Genomic DNA, 12,892 nt, shown 5'->3' on the forward strand with positions numbered 1-12,892 from the left:
AAATAAACACAGTATCTGTTAGTCAAAAAACTACACTTACAAGTCATGGAGAAAAGTACCTGTGCTCACACACACACAAAAAACCCCACACCCCTTGAAACTGAAAAAGCATAAATAGTCATATACCATTTAACATGCCATTTTAGCACATTGGTCAATTTTGTATGTAATATTAGCTTTGAAAACCTACACCTTTGCTCCTACTGTCTTTTTCTGGTTTCACACCATTTTTTCTACTTACTAAGACATACTTCTTTTTTCCAGCATTGTTTTAAATCTTTCCTCTAATTCTCTCTGTATCACTTCCCTCATTTCTATTTAGCACATCTTTCTTATTTAATGTATCCATCAATCCTTTTCCTGATTTTTTTCTTTTTATGTTTTGCTAACTTTCTAAAATAATCTCTCTTTTGCCTGATGCTTGCTAGACTAAGACACAGTAATTTGCCATTCACAAACACCTCTTTTGAACCCTTCACTTATGCACTAAGGGTTTATGAATTCTACCAAGTGCTAGAAGACTAAACTTACTTGCCAAAGACTGATAGAATACCATGAGACTAAAAACAAGAAGTTGATACTATGCTGAGCCTTGTATCGTATCAAGAGTCAACAACAGACTCCCCAAAAAATAGAATTCCTACCAGGAAAGATATGTGAAACAACTTCTGTAGGAGAGGGGTCATCTCATGCATATTACTGTAGAATACTTTATATATTTGAAATTCCTCCTACAAGATCCCACTCTTGACTACCGTGATAGGGGAGAAAAAAAAATGTTTCGTATTCTCTAAACATTCACACTTAAATCTTCTGCTTAATGCAGGCAAAGAAGTTTCCATTATTCTAACCTTTATCCACTTTCCCACTTGCTGTATTTGATGAGAACTTGATGGGAATTTTTGCTAGTGCACCTATCACTCAGGCATTTTGGTGCTGACAGGTTCCAGCATTCTCTACGTTTCCGCAATTTCTGTCTTTTTCTTTTATAAGTAGCTCCAACTGCTCTCTTCACAACTGCTCGATCAAACATATCTCAATCTTTTTTTCCTATGCCTCACTTCACATATTACATCAATGCAGTAAGAATTCCTCCTGCCTCCTCCCTGTTCCTGAACAACACACACTGATACTTTGTCTCTCATCTAACATACCAGGAAAAAAATTGTCAGTAAAGAAATAGGTTCTGCACAATCCAAAACAAAACAATATGGCTATAAGTTTCAATGGCACAAGTTCAAGATTTCCATAACTTGAACTGTCAAAGCCTGCTACAACTCAGTAACACTTGCAACAAGCAGCAGATGTAATACAGCTTTTGTCAACTGATTTCAGAAGACAGCTTTCTATCTGTTGAATCTGGTTCAGCGTTGGAAATAAAAGAGAGAGAAAAATAAGAATTGTAATTCAAGTTTTGATTCTCCCGTTACTGCTCTCACACTGGAAAAGTTTTCTCACCTTGGACACGGTGTGCGAGTGTTTTGCCTCCTCTTTTGTAAAAAGTATTGTCTATCATGGCTTAAAAAAACAAAAAAAAACCCCACCCAGAAACCCAAACATATCATGTTATTATTCAATAAAGCTCTCAAAAAGCTTACTCAAAACTTAGTGTTTCAGAAACTTCTAAACTGAGAGTTGCAGTTACAACTTTTTAAGCTCTCTGTTGAAAATATGAGAAGGCTAAGAACAAGTGGAAAGCTTGCTTGTGGGAAGGAGAATTGGATACAACTAACATTTTTTAAAACACTGGATACAGCTATATAATATTTTTAAAAGGAAAGGTAGATCTTTATTTTTTTTTCTGATGTATTCATTACTAATTTTTAAGTCATTGAGATAAACATTATTTTTAAGTGCATTATTCCTCTCACTTATCTTTAAAGAATTCAGATGCATTAACATAAGTGAACAGTTCATTATCAAGTTCCAAAATCTAAACCTCTGTGCAACCATAAATAAATATATCACAGAATGTTTTCCAAAATGTGTAATCATGTAAAATCACCTCACCTGAAAGCAGTGAGTCGATATTTATTTTCCACCTTTATCATAATCAGTTGTTCAAGGATCACTAGGCATCTGACAAGGATATCTTTTCATTTCCTCTCTGTATTAAGTTGCTCGTCTATGTGAAATGAGTAAACCACATCACAAAATAACTACAGTTAATTGCCTGAAGAGAGTACATCTGCTCAGCAAAACGGCACGCATGGCACATACAAATGGGTCCCCCTTCCCACCTAATTCAGCAGGTGACAAACAGTAAAGTGGTGTAGCATGGTTTAATGAGCCTTTTAGAAACTATGCGAATGAGACACAAACCGAAAGTCCAAACTGCCCCTTCTGGGCAGTTATCAGCTAAAAGAAATCAACAAGTAGCAGCACAGACTTATAGGTATACATATTCCTAAACTGTTGGTCTATCTTCTGCATTCACTTCCACACCTACTCAAGACTATTATGTTACAGGTAAAACGTGAGATGCTTTTACATTTCCACCTTTTTGTTAAGATATATAACTTACATAACCTAATAGAAAGCAAGCAGTGACATCCAAAACTTCTGCTCCTATAGTTAAATCACTGGCCCAATATGTCCATTTCACCTTGAATTACAGATGAACACAAAATTCACCATGGCCATTTGCATCTCTCTCAAGCCCCTTCATTAAATAACCCCCCACCTCTGAGAGTTATTGTAATGAGAAAAAAAGGCACTAAAACACTTCAGGACCACTTGCACTGTAAATACATGCAGGTAATATTATGCAGTATTTCCAACCACATGTAAAGAGACATCTTCCAGAAAGCCAAATTGACCAATGTTAGTTATGTTCATATCCTTTTGTCATGGAATAAACCGGCAAAGCCAGGTCAGGTAAAACCAGTTTATTCCTACAGGAGAGAATGCACAGCAACAGACGTTCAGCCCTCTATCAATATGAACTCTGACTTAGAAGAAAAGCACGAGGGCTTATATACATTTATGGCAGATATAAACTGCTTTGTGAAGGGGCCTGATGGCAAAACAGCATCTGCATAGAAGGAAGCTTTGTTACAGCAGATGTAACTGCGTGCTCCTGGTAACTCAAAACCTGCAGCCCTACAGCCTCAACTTAGGTCTGTTCACCTCACCCCTCTCTTCTGCTTGTGATGCTGCTGGTCCTCGACCAACATTTAGGACCAGCAAGGCCTGCCTCCACACTTTAAATTGTGATTAACCAAATCCTGTATCAGCTTTTCCATTCTTTTTTTCCAGGACTGATGTCAAGCACATGGGCCTACATTTACCTAACTCATTCCATTTGATAGTATTTTTTCAGTATTCAGGAAAGACATTCTTTGGTCTTCTTCAATATTCCTGCAATTATGAGACATTCAAAATACCAATTTGTATAGTCTGCCCCATTGAGTGGTATTGATGCTTTACAAGGAATTCAACTTGCTACCCCCCTATTATATACCAAACAGTGAAGTCAGCAAGCTTGCTGAAAATACTAATATTACAGAAAAGTGAATCTTTTACAAGACCTCAATACCTTCCAATAGTTTTGAACTGACACCATCTCAAACTTTAAATATTAATTTATTGATTCTGCAGATTACAAACTGGGAAGAAAGAAACACATCACTTGGGAAAGGTCACACCAGATCGAATCAGAGGCTCCATATAGCCCCAGATTCTGCACAACAGTGCCCAACAGTGTAAGTCTAGGGAAGCCTGAGAAACGGCACACACAGAGGAATGCTTCCTCAGAAATATTCTGCCAGCCTCTAGCTATTTGTAGTTCAGGGATTTCTTGAGGCAGAGATGATGTCTTATTTATAAGATAACCTTCAAAGTATTTTTCCAGCTGTGTTTTGAACCTGCACAAAATTTAAGCTTCCACAAGACCCTGTGACAAACTTCCATATTTAATTATAAGTTACATCAAAAAATACCTTCTTTGTTTTGAATTTGCTGACAGCCAGCTTCACTCAGTGCTCCCTAATTCTTGCACTAGAAGAGAAAATAATAATTTTTTATTCAACATATCTATCCTTCTGTGACTTTACAGACAGCTACACCACACCATTCTCAGTCACCTCTCTTTGAGGCTGAAGACCTCTATTCTACTCTACTTATACCATCCTCAGCCATGCCTCATGTAAATTCTTCCACACTGTTAGTCGTCCTGCTGCCCTTTGCTGTACCTTTTTTCAGTACTACTGTTTCCTTGTGGAGCCTCTGGGATGCAAATTGGAAAAAGTTACATGATATGCCTATGTCACTGATTTACACAGTGACACTATGATGTGTTTTCTGATATGTTCTCTGTTCTTTTACTAATTTCTAGCGTTCATTTGCTTTCAACTAGTGAGTAGTAACAATCATCTCAGATGTCTTTAAATGTGATGGGGACTGCTTCCCACACACACACCATGTACATCACTTAATCTTCATCTGCACTGAGTTTAATCTGTCATTTGTGTATTTCTTCTGTAACTCTTTGCAGTCCTCAGGCTGTACAGAATTAGAGGGGAATTAAGATGCACGCTTTTAACAGTGACGGTAACAGCACATTGGATCAATCCAAGAGCCCAGTGGGACAACCTTCCAAGAGCTCTGGCGGCTTCTCTGTCACTGTAATTGTTTAAATCAAGACTGACAATAGCTTTTGACAGTAGCTATACTAAGAGACATGCCCTAATTCAACCAATAACTAGTTCATAACTTTCCTTGTATGACTGCTCATGTTATCCAGAAAAGTTCACCCGATCACAAACGGTTTCTTTGGCTTTGTAATCTATGAATTTTACTGGCTGTGCTGGTGTTAGCCTTGCATGTACAATTACTTACTAGAGAGAACCTGGTCCACAGTCCTTCAAGTCAGTAGGGGATTTGAGTTAGGAAAAGAAACATCAGCAAGTTTCACTTCCTCAAATTTGCCCCAAACCTTACTGAAACAGATTTTTTACTACATTTGCTATTTCACATGTTTTGCAAGTTAAAAAAGGAACGAACTGTAATTCAAAGATGTTTGTTGGTAGTATTTTACCTCTAACGTCTAAAAGCAAATAATAGCAAATATTGTGTCACCTAACTATTAAAATTATATATGTTTTAAAAAGTGTTGCAAGGAGATGAGGAAATGGAACCATCTCTAAGTTTAGCAGTGCCAAGCTGTCAGAACTCAGATACAGAAAAACAGACTCTAGAAAAAGTCATTTTCCTAAACACCTATACATACTCTTGTTAAAAGGCTGTTCAAGAACTCTTTTACCTATTGTAATGTAAATTAGATAAATCATCCCTAATGCCATTATGTGGACGTCATCTCTTCCTGACTGATATCGTAGGTGTACACTATCATTCTCACCAAAATATACCTTATCCATGTCATAGTCTCCCTGGATTAATCTACTGTGCTTTCCTTTCATGATTAAATGAATTCTAGTCACGTGAAATTACATTTTCAGTGTAGTTGTTCAATGCCTCAATTTTAAAAAATGCATTACAGCAGCTTTTTATTTATCATACAGTATAGCTTGCTCAGTGAGTTATTTTTGTAACAGAACAAACTTATTTCACTAGTCTTTTTTGAATGAAATAATTTCAATTTACAACCAGTCTGGGAGATTGACAAACTTCAGGAATATAGCTCAGATTATTTTATTCTAGATACTCAGAAAAAAACATTGTCTACAGCATCTGTCACCACCATAAACTATTTGCAATTGTGAGGTAAAAATTATTATATCTCTCTGCAACTTTTTTAAATTAAAAAATGTCCTCCAGGGTTTCTTTATTCATGCTAAAATTTAGACCATAAATACTCTTTCCCTCTACTGAGCAAGTTTGTAAACACATATCTTTAATTCATACTTCAATTTTGCTTCCCAAAGGGGCTCCACTGTTCACTTCCTCAATTTCCTATAATCACTGCAGCAGTAGAATATGGTAGTATGTTAAAATACTTTAAAGTAGAAAGGCTTGCAAAAAGACAACCCCCAAGAACTATTATAGGACTCTACTATTAATAAATGAACAGCCAAAAGAAAATTGTTACAGTTCAGATGAACAGATACAGATAAACTATTTTGAAGTACAGGCACCGAACTCAAATAATCACTACAGGGCTTTTTGTTGTTTTTTTGTTGTTGGTTTTACTTTTTTAACTCAAAGATAACATGACCAAATCAAACACTTTGGAGACTTTAAAATGCTTTGTCTCTAGTTAAATGTTACTTTACACAGAGATATTTATAAAGATCAATTTTCTCTGACAAGCTAAAGTGTGCTTGTAAATTACAGGTATGAGATCTGATGCTTTCAGATTACATTTCTACAAGTTAATTTAGTCATCTCATACTTGTAGGCAATTTTCCTCTAAGTGACTAGATTGTTCTCAGAGATTTCTACTCCTCCTTCTTTCTTTCCCTCCTCCTCTTTTTTCATATTCAAATACAACTGGGAGAAATAAAGTTGTCTGTGGGAAAGAAAGAGGATATATAAAAATAAGAGTAAGCGAACACTTAATAAGGCATTATGAAATGAACAACAGAAAAAAGGTAAAAGAAGGGGCAGACAGAATCATGTGGAGTTACAGAATATAAATTTAAAGCAAGAGAGACTGTAGTCTCTTATTTGAATTAGAAAATTTACTTGCTGTCAATATTCTAACTGCAAATGTATGTTAAAATAAATCAGAAGTAGGCATCTGGATTTAATCCAATTTAATCCAACACACATGCATGCTACCACCGAAAAAGGAGCTCTTGCTTCTTCCCTTACCACTACCAACACCAATCCTAGTATTTCCCCCATTCCCTAAGATCTTTTCCTTCTCAACAGCTGTTCCATTTCATGTTCCTGCCAACTCTTTTGCACCATTCATGCAGTCAAATCAGGCAACTAGGTCTATAGCTAGTGATGGACCAAATCCATAATATCACAGAAGTGTCTTTCAAACTCATTTCTTCAGAAGAGGGTAGGTGATCTTAATTTATTATCAAGAACAGAAGCAAAATATAAAGCAACTTCAAATTCATTACATTTTTATTGATAAGAACTCTACAGCTGCGTAACAAACAGAATAACAAAACCAAACACCCCATAAAAGCAAGAGAAGCAGAGACATGCAAGAAGCAAAACACAGGCATCCACTAGGTTCCTCCTAGGAATGTACAAAAGGAAGAGAAAAATTGAAAAAAAAATATAGCTGCTTCATCAAAATTCACATTTTACTAGTGACTGACATGACAACTAAAGCAATTAATAATTACTTATACAACTACTGAGAGATGAAAAATGTCATCAAATGAAGCCAATTCACAAATGTGACTGGTAACAGCTACAGACTTTTTCCTCTGGTATTTAATGCGTGGGAGCAGGGGAAGCTAATACAAGTCCACTTTTTGCAGTTAGAACAAGCAGTGTTAGCCAGCCAGCCCATTTTTGGGCAAATGAAAGTATTTTGTTACTTGGGGTAAAAGTCAGTTTCTCCACTTACACAGAAGTTATTTTTTGCACCTACTCCCATCTGAAGTGACAGGTGACACCATACAATGAAAGAGAACATGCAAACACCTTCCACTCTCACTGTTGTGCCAGTGGCACCACGTCCCTTTCAAACACAGATTAAATAAAAACACCAGTAAGTGCTGGATACAATTCCTTGTCAGTTTTTGCCCTAGGGGTAATGTAGTCCTGTAAAGGGCACTGGAAAGGTGCAGCAAATATATTGTTTTTCTTAAAAGGAAAAGCATGCTTTTCAATATAAGAAGGTAAAAGGAAAGTGCACAAAAATTAACCGTGTCCAAGACAGAGGAGGAGAGTAAGAGATGGAGAGAGAATGAATGCTCCAGGCCTTAAGAAAGACTTCCGGAATAATTAACCAGTACCTACAACTTGCTTCCTGCATAAAACAGAAGGTGACAAGGAGCAAGGTTTATTGGTTTTTCAGGAGACAGATCAAGTTACTAGTCTCTGAAGTAACATGCAGAGACCTGTGACAGTTAGCAATGCTGAAGGTCCCAGACTACAAGGACTTTCTCAAAGGACCCTATTTGCATTTTAGATATTTTTTTTTTCCAAGTTAATGGATGACTTCCCCCAAAATGAAGCGTAGAATGATGTAGAAAACCTGGATAATGAACAAAGGACAGTAATGACGTCTTTAGCCTGACCTAATATTACTGGGTTGGGTAAGCTGTCTCAATTCCCAGTCTTTTTCAAACTAATTGCTCCCCCCAACCCCTGGGCCCACAGACACATCGTGACAAAGCCCTGTGCAAACAGCAAGGTAGTCAGGTGAGATGTAGTTACTGGCTTTCAGAACGAGTCTGTCTTCCAATCAGTCAGATAGCGTAGCAACGAGCATTAAGAGATACATCTACATGAGAAATTCAAAACATCTTTTTTGAATGGTCTTTGCCTTTGAAGGCTGTTTGCTTCTTCAGCTAAGCATAACTTCTGACTTGCTAGTGTCACTCTTTATTTCTTTGTCTAAGGATTTCAGTCAAGAAGTGGGTTAGCCCAAAGCAAATCTTATGTTATAAAAGCCAATCAACATTTGTCATCTGTCATACTGAACTCTTATCTTCTAACAATTTCAGAAACATAAAGTACACCTAGAGGAAAAAAAAATAATAAGACTCCATCAGCAAAGAAGCCAGAGCAAAAGTGCTGTTTTCCATTATAACCACTTTGGTACACTTTCTTGGGCATCAGAAAGGTGACAATGAAGACTGCACACAGAGTATCTTTTCCTGAAAGAGTACAAATTGTATAGACTTTCTCTCTGGCACTATTACTCTTGGACGTCTAGCACCTCATTCACTCAGAAAAATCTAACCCAGTTTACCTCCTATCACCACCGACCTGCCAATTTTAAATATTTAGCTTTCCAATACCTCCATTCTGCCAGCACTTTCCCAGCAGAAAATTAACCAAGTGTGTTGAATGAAAATTTCTTTGCTATAAATATCTGCAAATATGGCCTCTAGCCTTTATGACACCAAAATTTTATGACACAAAAATCAGTAGAATGATATCATCCTATTAAAGCACTCCCATCTTGAATTAGTTCTTCCACCTTGCCCCCTTACGTTTTGTAGCTAGCTGATACACACTTTTCAGTGACACATTTTCTGCATGTTGAAGCACACACACACATTCAAGAAAAAAATACCACATTATCACAGGCTGTTTTCAATCAAAAGCTTAAAAAGAAATAGAGAGGGTATGATCAGTTTCACAATCCAAATTATCTGCAGCAGATTCAGAAATACCACGCTTTATAAACTGAGATGATGAGTGTGTACTGTCAAAGGAAGGTCATCTGATTCACATTCCAGTAAAGGTTGAAAATGAGTCAGAACCAAAGAAAACATAATTCCTCCCCACTCATACCCCATTCTGTCCCTCAAATATGCTTTTTTATTAAGAGTTTCTAGTTCACAATTTTACACATGCAGAGGGTTTAGCTTGCAAGAAAGGACAACAGGACAGAAGAATTCCCTTGATGGTGGAACAGTTAATACAACTCTTGTTTTGAAACAAAGACTTTGGCAAGGCTCAATATGCCTTTGACATTCTTCAAGAAAATTACCCAAATCTAGACAAAAAAATAAGCCTTTCGGTTTTAAGCGCTCAGAAGAGCCATCTTCCTATACAACAGCCAGAAATGCCAAAGATGCCACTCCCAGGAGAGCTGAGAGTGAACAACAAGCAAGAGAACACAAAACAGATGGAGCCAACATGTTATTTCGACAGGTACAAAAATATGGGGTCGTGGAAGGATCAAGAGAAAGCATAGACTAGAAGTTGGATGTAGGAACTGGGAACTCTTGAGCAACAGGATGAGATCAGGGAAAGAACAATGGCAGAATTAATAGGTGTGACTCAGAAAGCATTAAAGGGAGAAAAGGACTAGGAGAGCCCAAGCCATCAGTAGCAAACGAGAAGAGGAATTTCAGGACCACAAATGGGATAAGACGAAAAGAGGAGCTGCAACTGAGATTAAGGAAGAAATAGGCACTCTGTGTCCTTTAGACCACTGCACAGCCCTTCTTTCACTCCAAAACCAATGTTTAGAAACAGCACTGCTCCCTGCAAACAAATTTCTGAGAATCGTGCTAGAAGAATAGGTCTGTCAGTCTCTTTTGATGGTGGTTTACATGCAGTCTGATTGCAACGCTGCTTTGGAGCATCCATCAATGAACGAGGAAAAGTTCCTATCACAGTTTTGTTTATAAACTGATGTTAGGAATAAGTTTATCCTTACAAGAAACAGAACAGTAAATGAAGTCTGGCTTCTGCAATTAAACCAATCTTCTACATCTAATACTCTCATCATCCTTACCACAAAGAGAAAATTCTGGTTTTATAGAATTTTATAAAATTTCCATTTTTTATTTCTTGCTCTAATGTAGGCTGCTGAGAGATGGAACAAAAGTATTACAATTAATACCCCTCCAAATCAATCAACATCTTTTAATATTACCATAGAAGTAATATCTACTAACATCGTTATTGGAAAAGAACGAATACAATGGGCAAGCAAAAGAAAGTCCCTGCTCTAAAAAGCTTACAGTCTAACTCAGGTGATTTAACAACAGATCAGGACCCTGCTCTAAAAAGCTTACAGTCCAATTCAGGTGATCTAACAGTGGTTCAGAATCAGAAGTGTAAAAAGGAAACCAAAAGAAAAGATTAAAATCAATCAAAAGTAATATATGGCAACAAAGAAAATCACAAAGTTCATGGAGTAAAAGGAAAATTCAAAGGAAGGGGGAAAGGCAGAAAATAAGTAAAAATAAGTAAAAAATAGGAGAAAGGGAACCGGAATGTAGTGGCAATAACATACTAAATTTTGAAAATGAAGACTGGAATACTAAATGTACTGTCTGAGTACAAGAGTCAGAGTAATTCATTTTTGGTTAGGGGATTTCACTGGCAGGAAAGTCAGAGATGATGATGTGGCAGAAGCCATGATAACCAACATGAGGCCTAGTCAGACAGAACTGGTTTTAAGGGCATTATAAAAACAAAGGAAACAGTTAAACGAGAGAAACAGTGAATTGGGTGAGTAGACATTTTTATCTAGCTCTTAAAGCCCACAAATTCAAGTAACAAACATGACAACAGCAAGACAGGAATAAGGACATATTGCTCCACATTTAAACTTACTGATTTGTGATTTCATAACCAAAACATACTTAAACACAATTCAGCAGAAATACCTCAGCATATAGTAGCAGTAAAAGATTAAGGCCCAAGATTAGAGAAGGATATTGGTCAGACAGCTTTTTAAATCCAGAAATCTGGAACTTAAAGAAATGAGTACAATCAAGGTATGAAAAATTAAAAGAATGGGGAAAAGCTTACCACGCAGATTTTAATGGGAACAAAATTTAACCCCTCTAGTCTGTGAATCTTACTCAATTCTAAATCGTAAAGCATACAAATCTCTCTGAAACATTGACACCTTTCAGTTTATTCTTTTATTACTTACCATTAGTTTTACAGTACTATCACTGACACATATATGGTCACATAGTTCTAAGATATCAGACTGTTAAAATTAAAATAAGAAATGTTGTTCTACATTTATATGCATTCAAGTCATGTAATCACATTATACTTCTATACTTCAGTCATACAGTTTTAGTTACATTTTAGATAAAACTTATGAGGAAAAAAGGCACAGATATGAAAGCATATATAATGAGCACAGATTACCTATTACAGGAAAATACATTTATCAAGAAAATGTAATTAATACTTAAAATCCAGCACTTCCTATTTTTAGTTCAGACAAAAAAAAAAAAAAAAAAAAAAAAGGACAGCTTGTCTGATTAGAACAAAAAAGATTAATTTCTGTAATGTTAGGAACAGTTCAGGAGGAAGCACTGAGCAGATGGAGAACCAGCTTCCACTGATGCCAAGTCCTGTGATTTTACTGCAAATCTTTATTGTGGAAGGGTTTTTTCATGTTTGTTTGGGAAAGTTACTTTGGCTAGGGAGGAGGGAGGGAGAGGGGGAGAGGCTGCATTTCAGATACCTACAGGTATGTCAAAGAGCAGTATCTCAGGTCTATCAAGAAGTCAAAAGTTGCAGACTGCCCATGGCATAACCTTCACAACTAAAACCTTTGGAAATGAGACCACGTGGATAAGGAGCCTCCACAGCTGGAAAATGGCATATTCCACAGGACTATCAAAAAGGAAGGGAAAGTTCTGATATGCTGGAATGGGGCTAGAAGGAAAGGCAGGAGAGGAGAGCATGTCAGGGAACCTCAGAGAACATTTATGGAATGAGGTAGCGAAAAAGGAGAACGTGAGGAAAGATGCAAGTAAAGCACATGCCCTTAACTGTTTATTTCAGGAGCACTTATACTAGGAATCTTCAAGTGACCTATTACTAATCCTTAGTCGCAACAGTATTATCTTCTTTCAAGACCAGTAACCTGGTACTAATATCTTAAAGCTGTTGATAAGTAATAAGAAGTAACCAATACCTCTATGTTCTACACAGAGCTCATGTCACTTGGTAAAGACCAAGCACATGAAGTTTTCCACCTGTTGAATTTCTGACCAAGTAAGATGCACTAGTTGAAAACACATCTGTTCCACACGCAGTCATAAAGACATGCAAAAAAGAATTAAAAATTACTTTTTCACTATTTTTCACACAGAGCAATAATGCTTTCGGAGCTGATGAACATCAACTCTTCATTAGTCTAGATATCTCAATGGTACAAGAAACAGAGATGCAGAAACAGAGTTCTATAGAGACACAGGGACACAAATAATTTCACAGAACAGACATACAAAACAAAAAGTAGTAGAAGTTAGCAATCAAATACCACTGGAAAGAGGGAACCCTGATATATACAGTAATCCAAATC

General features: G+C 36.7%; 2 protein-coding genes across 3 annotated transcripts in view; one reads left to right on the plus strand and one right to left on the minus strand.

Annotated features, from left to right (window-relative positions):
• AVEN (apoptosis and caspase activation inhibitor) overlaps window positions 1-12,892 on the minus strand; it is a 101,427-nt gene that overhangs the window by 60,594 nt on the left and 27,941 nt on the right. The window lies entirely within an intron of this gene.
• Window positions 1-12,892, plus strand: part of CHRM5 (cholinergic receptor muscarinic 5) — a 53,210-nt gene that overhangs the window by 1,316 nt on the left and 39,002 nt on the right. The window lies entirely within an intron of this gene.

The sequence above is a fragment of the Aquila chrysaetos genome, chromosome 2 (genome assembly GCF_900496995.4).
Source record: "Aquila chrysaetos chrysaetos chromosome 2, bAquChr1.4, whole genome shotgun sequence".
Classification (NCBI taxonomy): Eukaryota; Metazoa; Chordata; class Aves; order Accipitriformes; family Accipitridae; genus Aquila; species Aquila chrysaetos.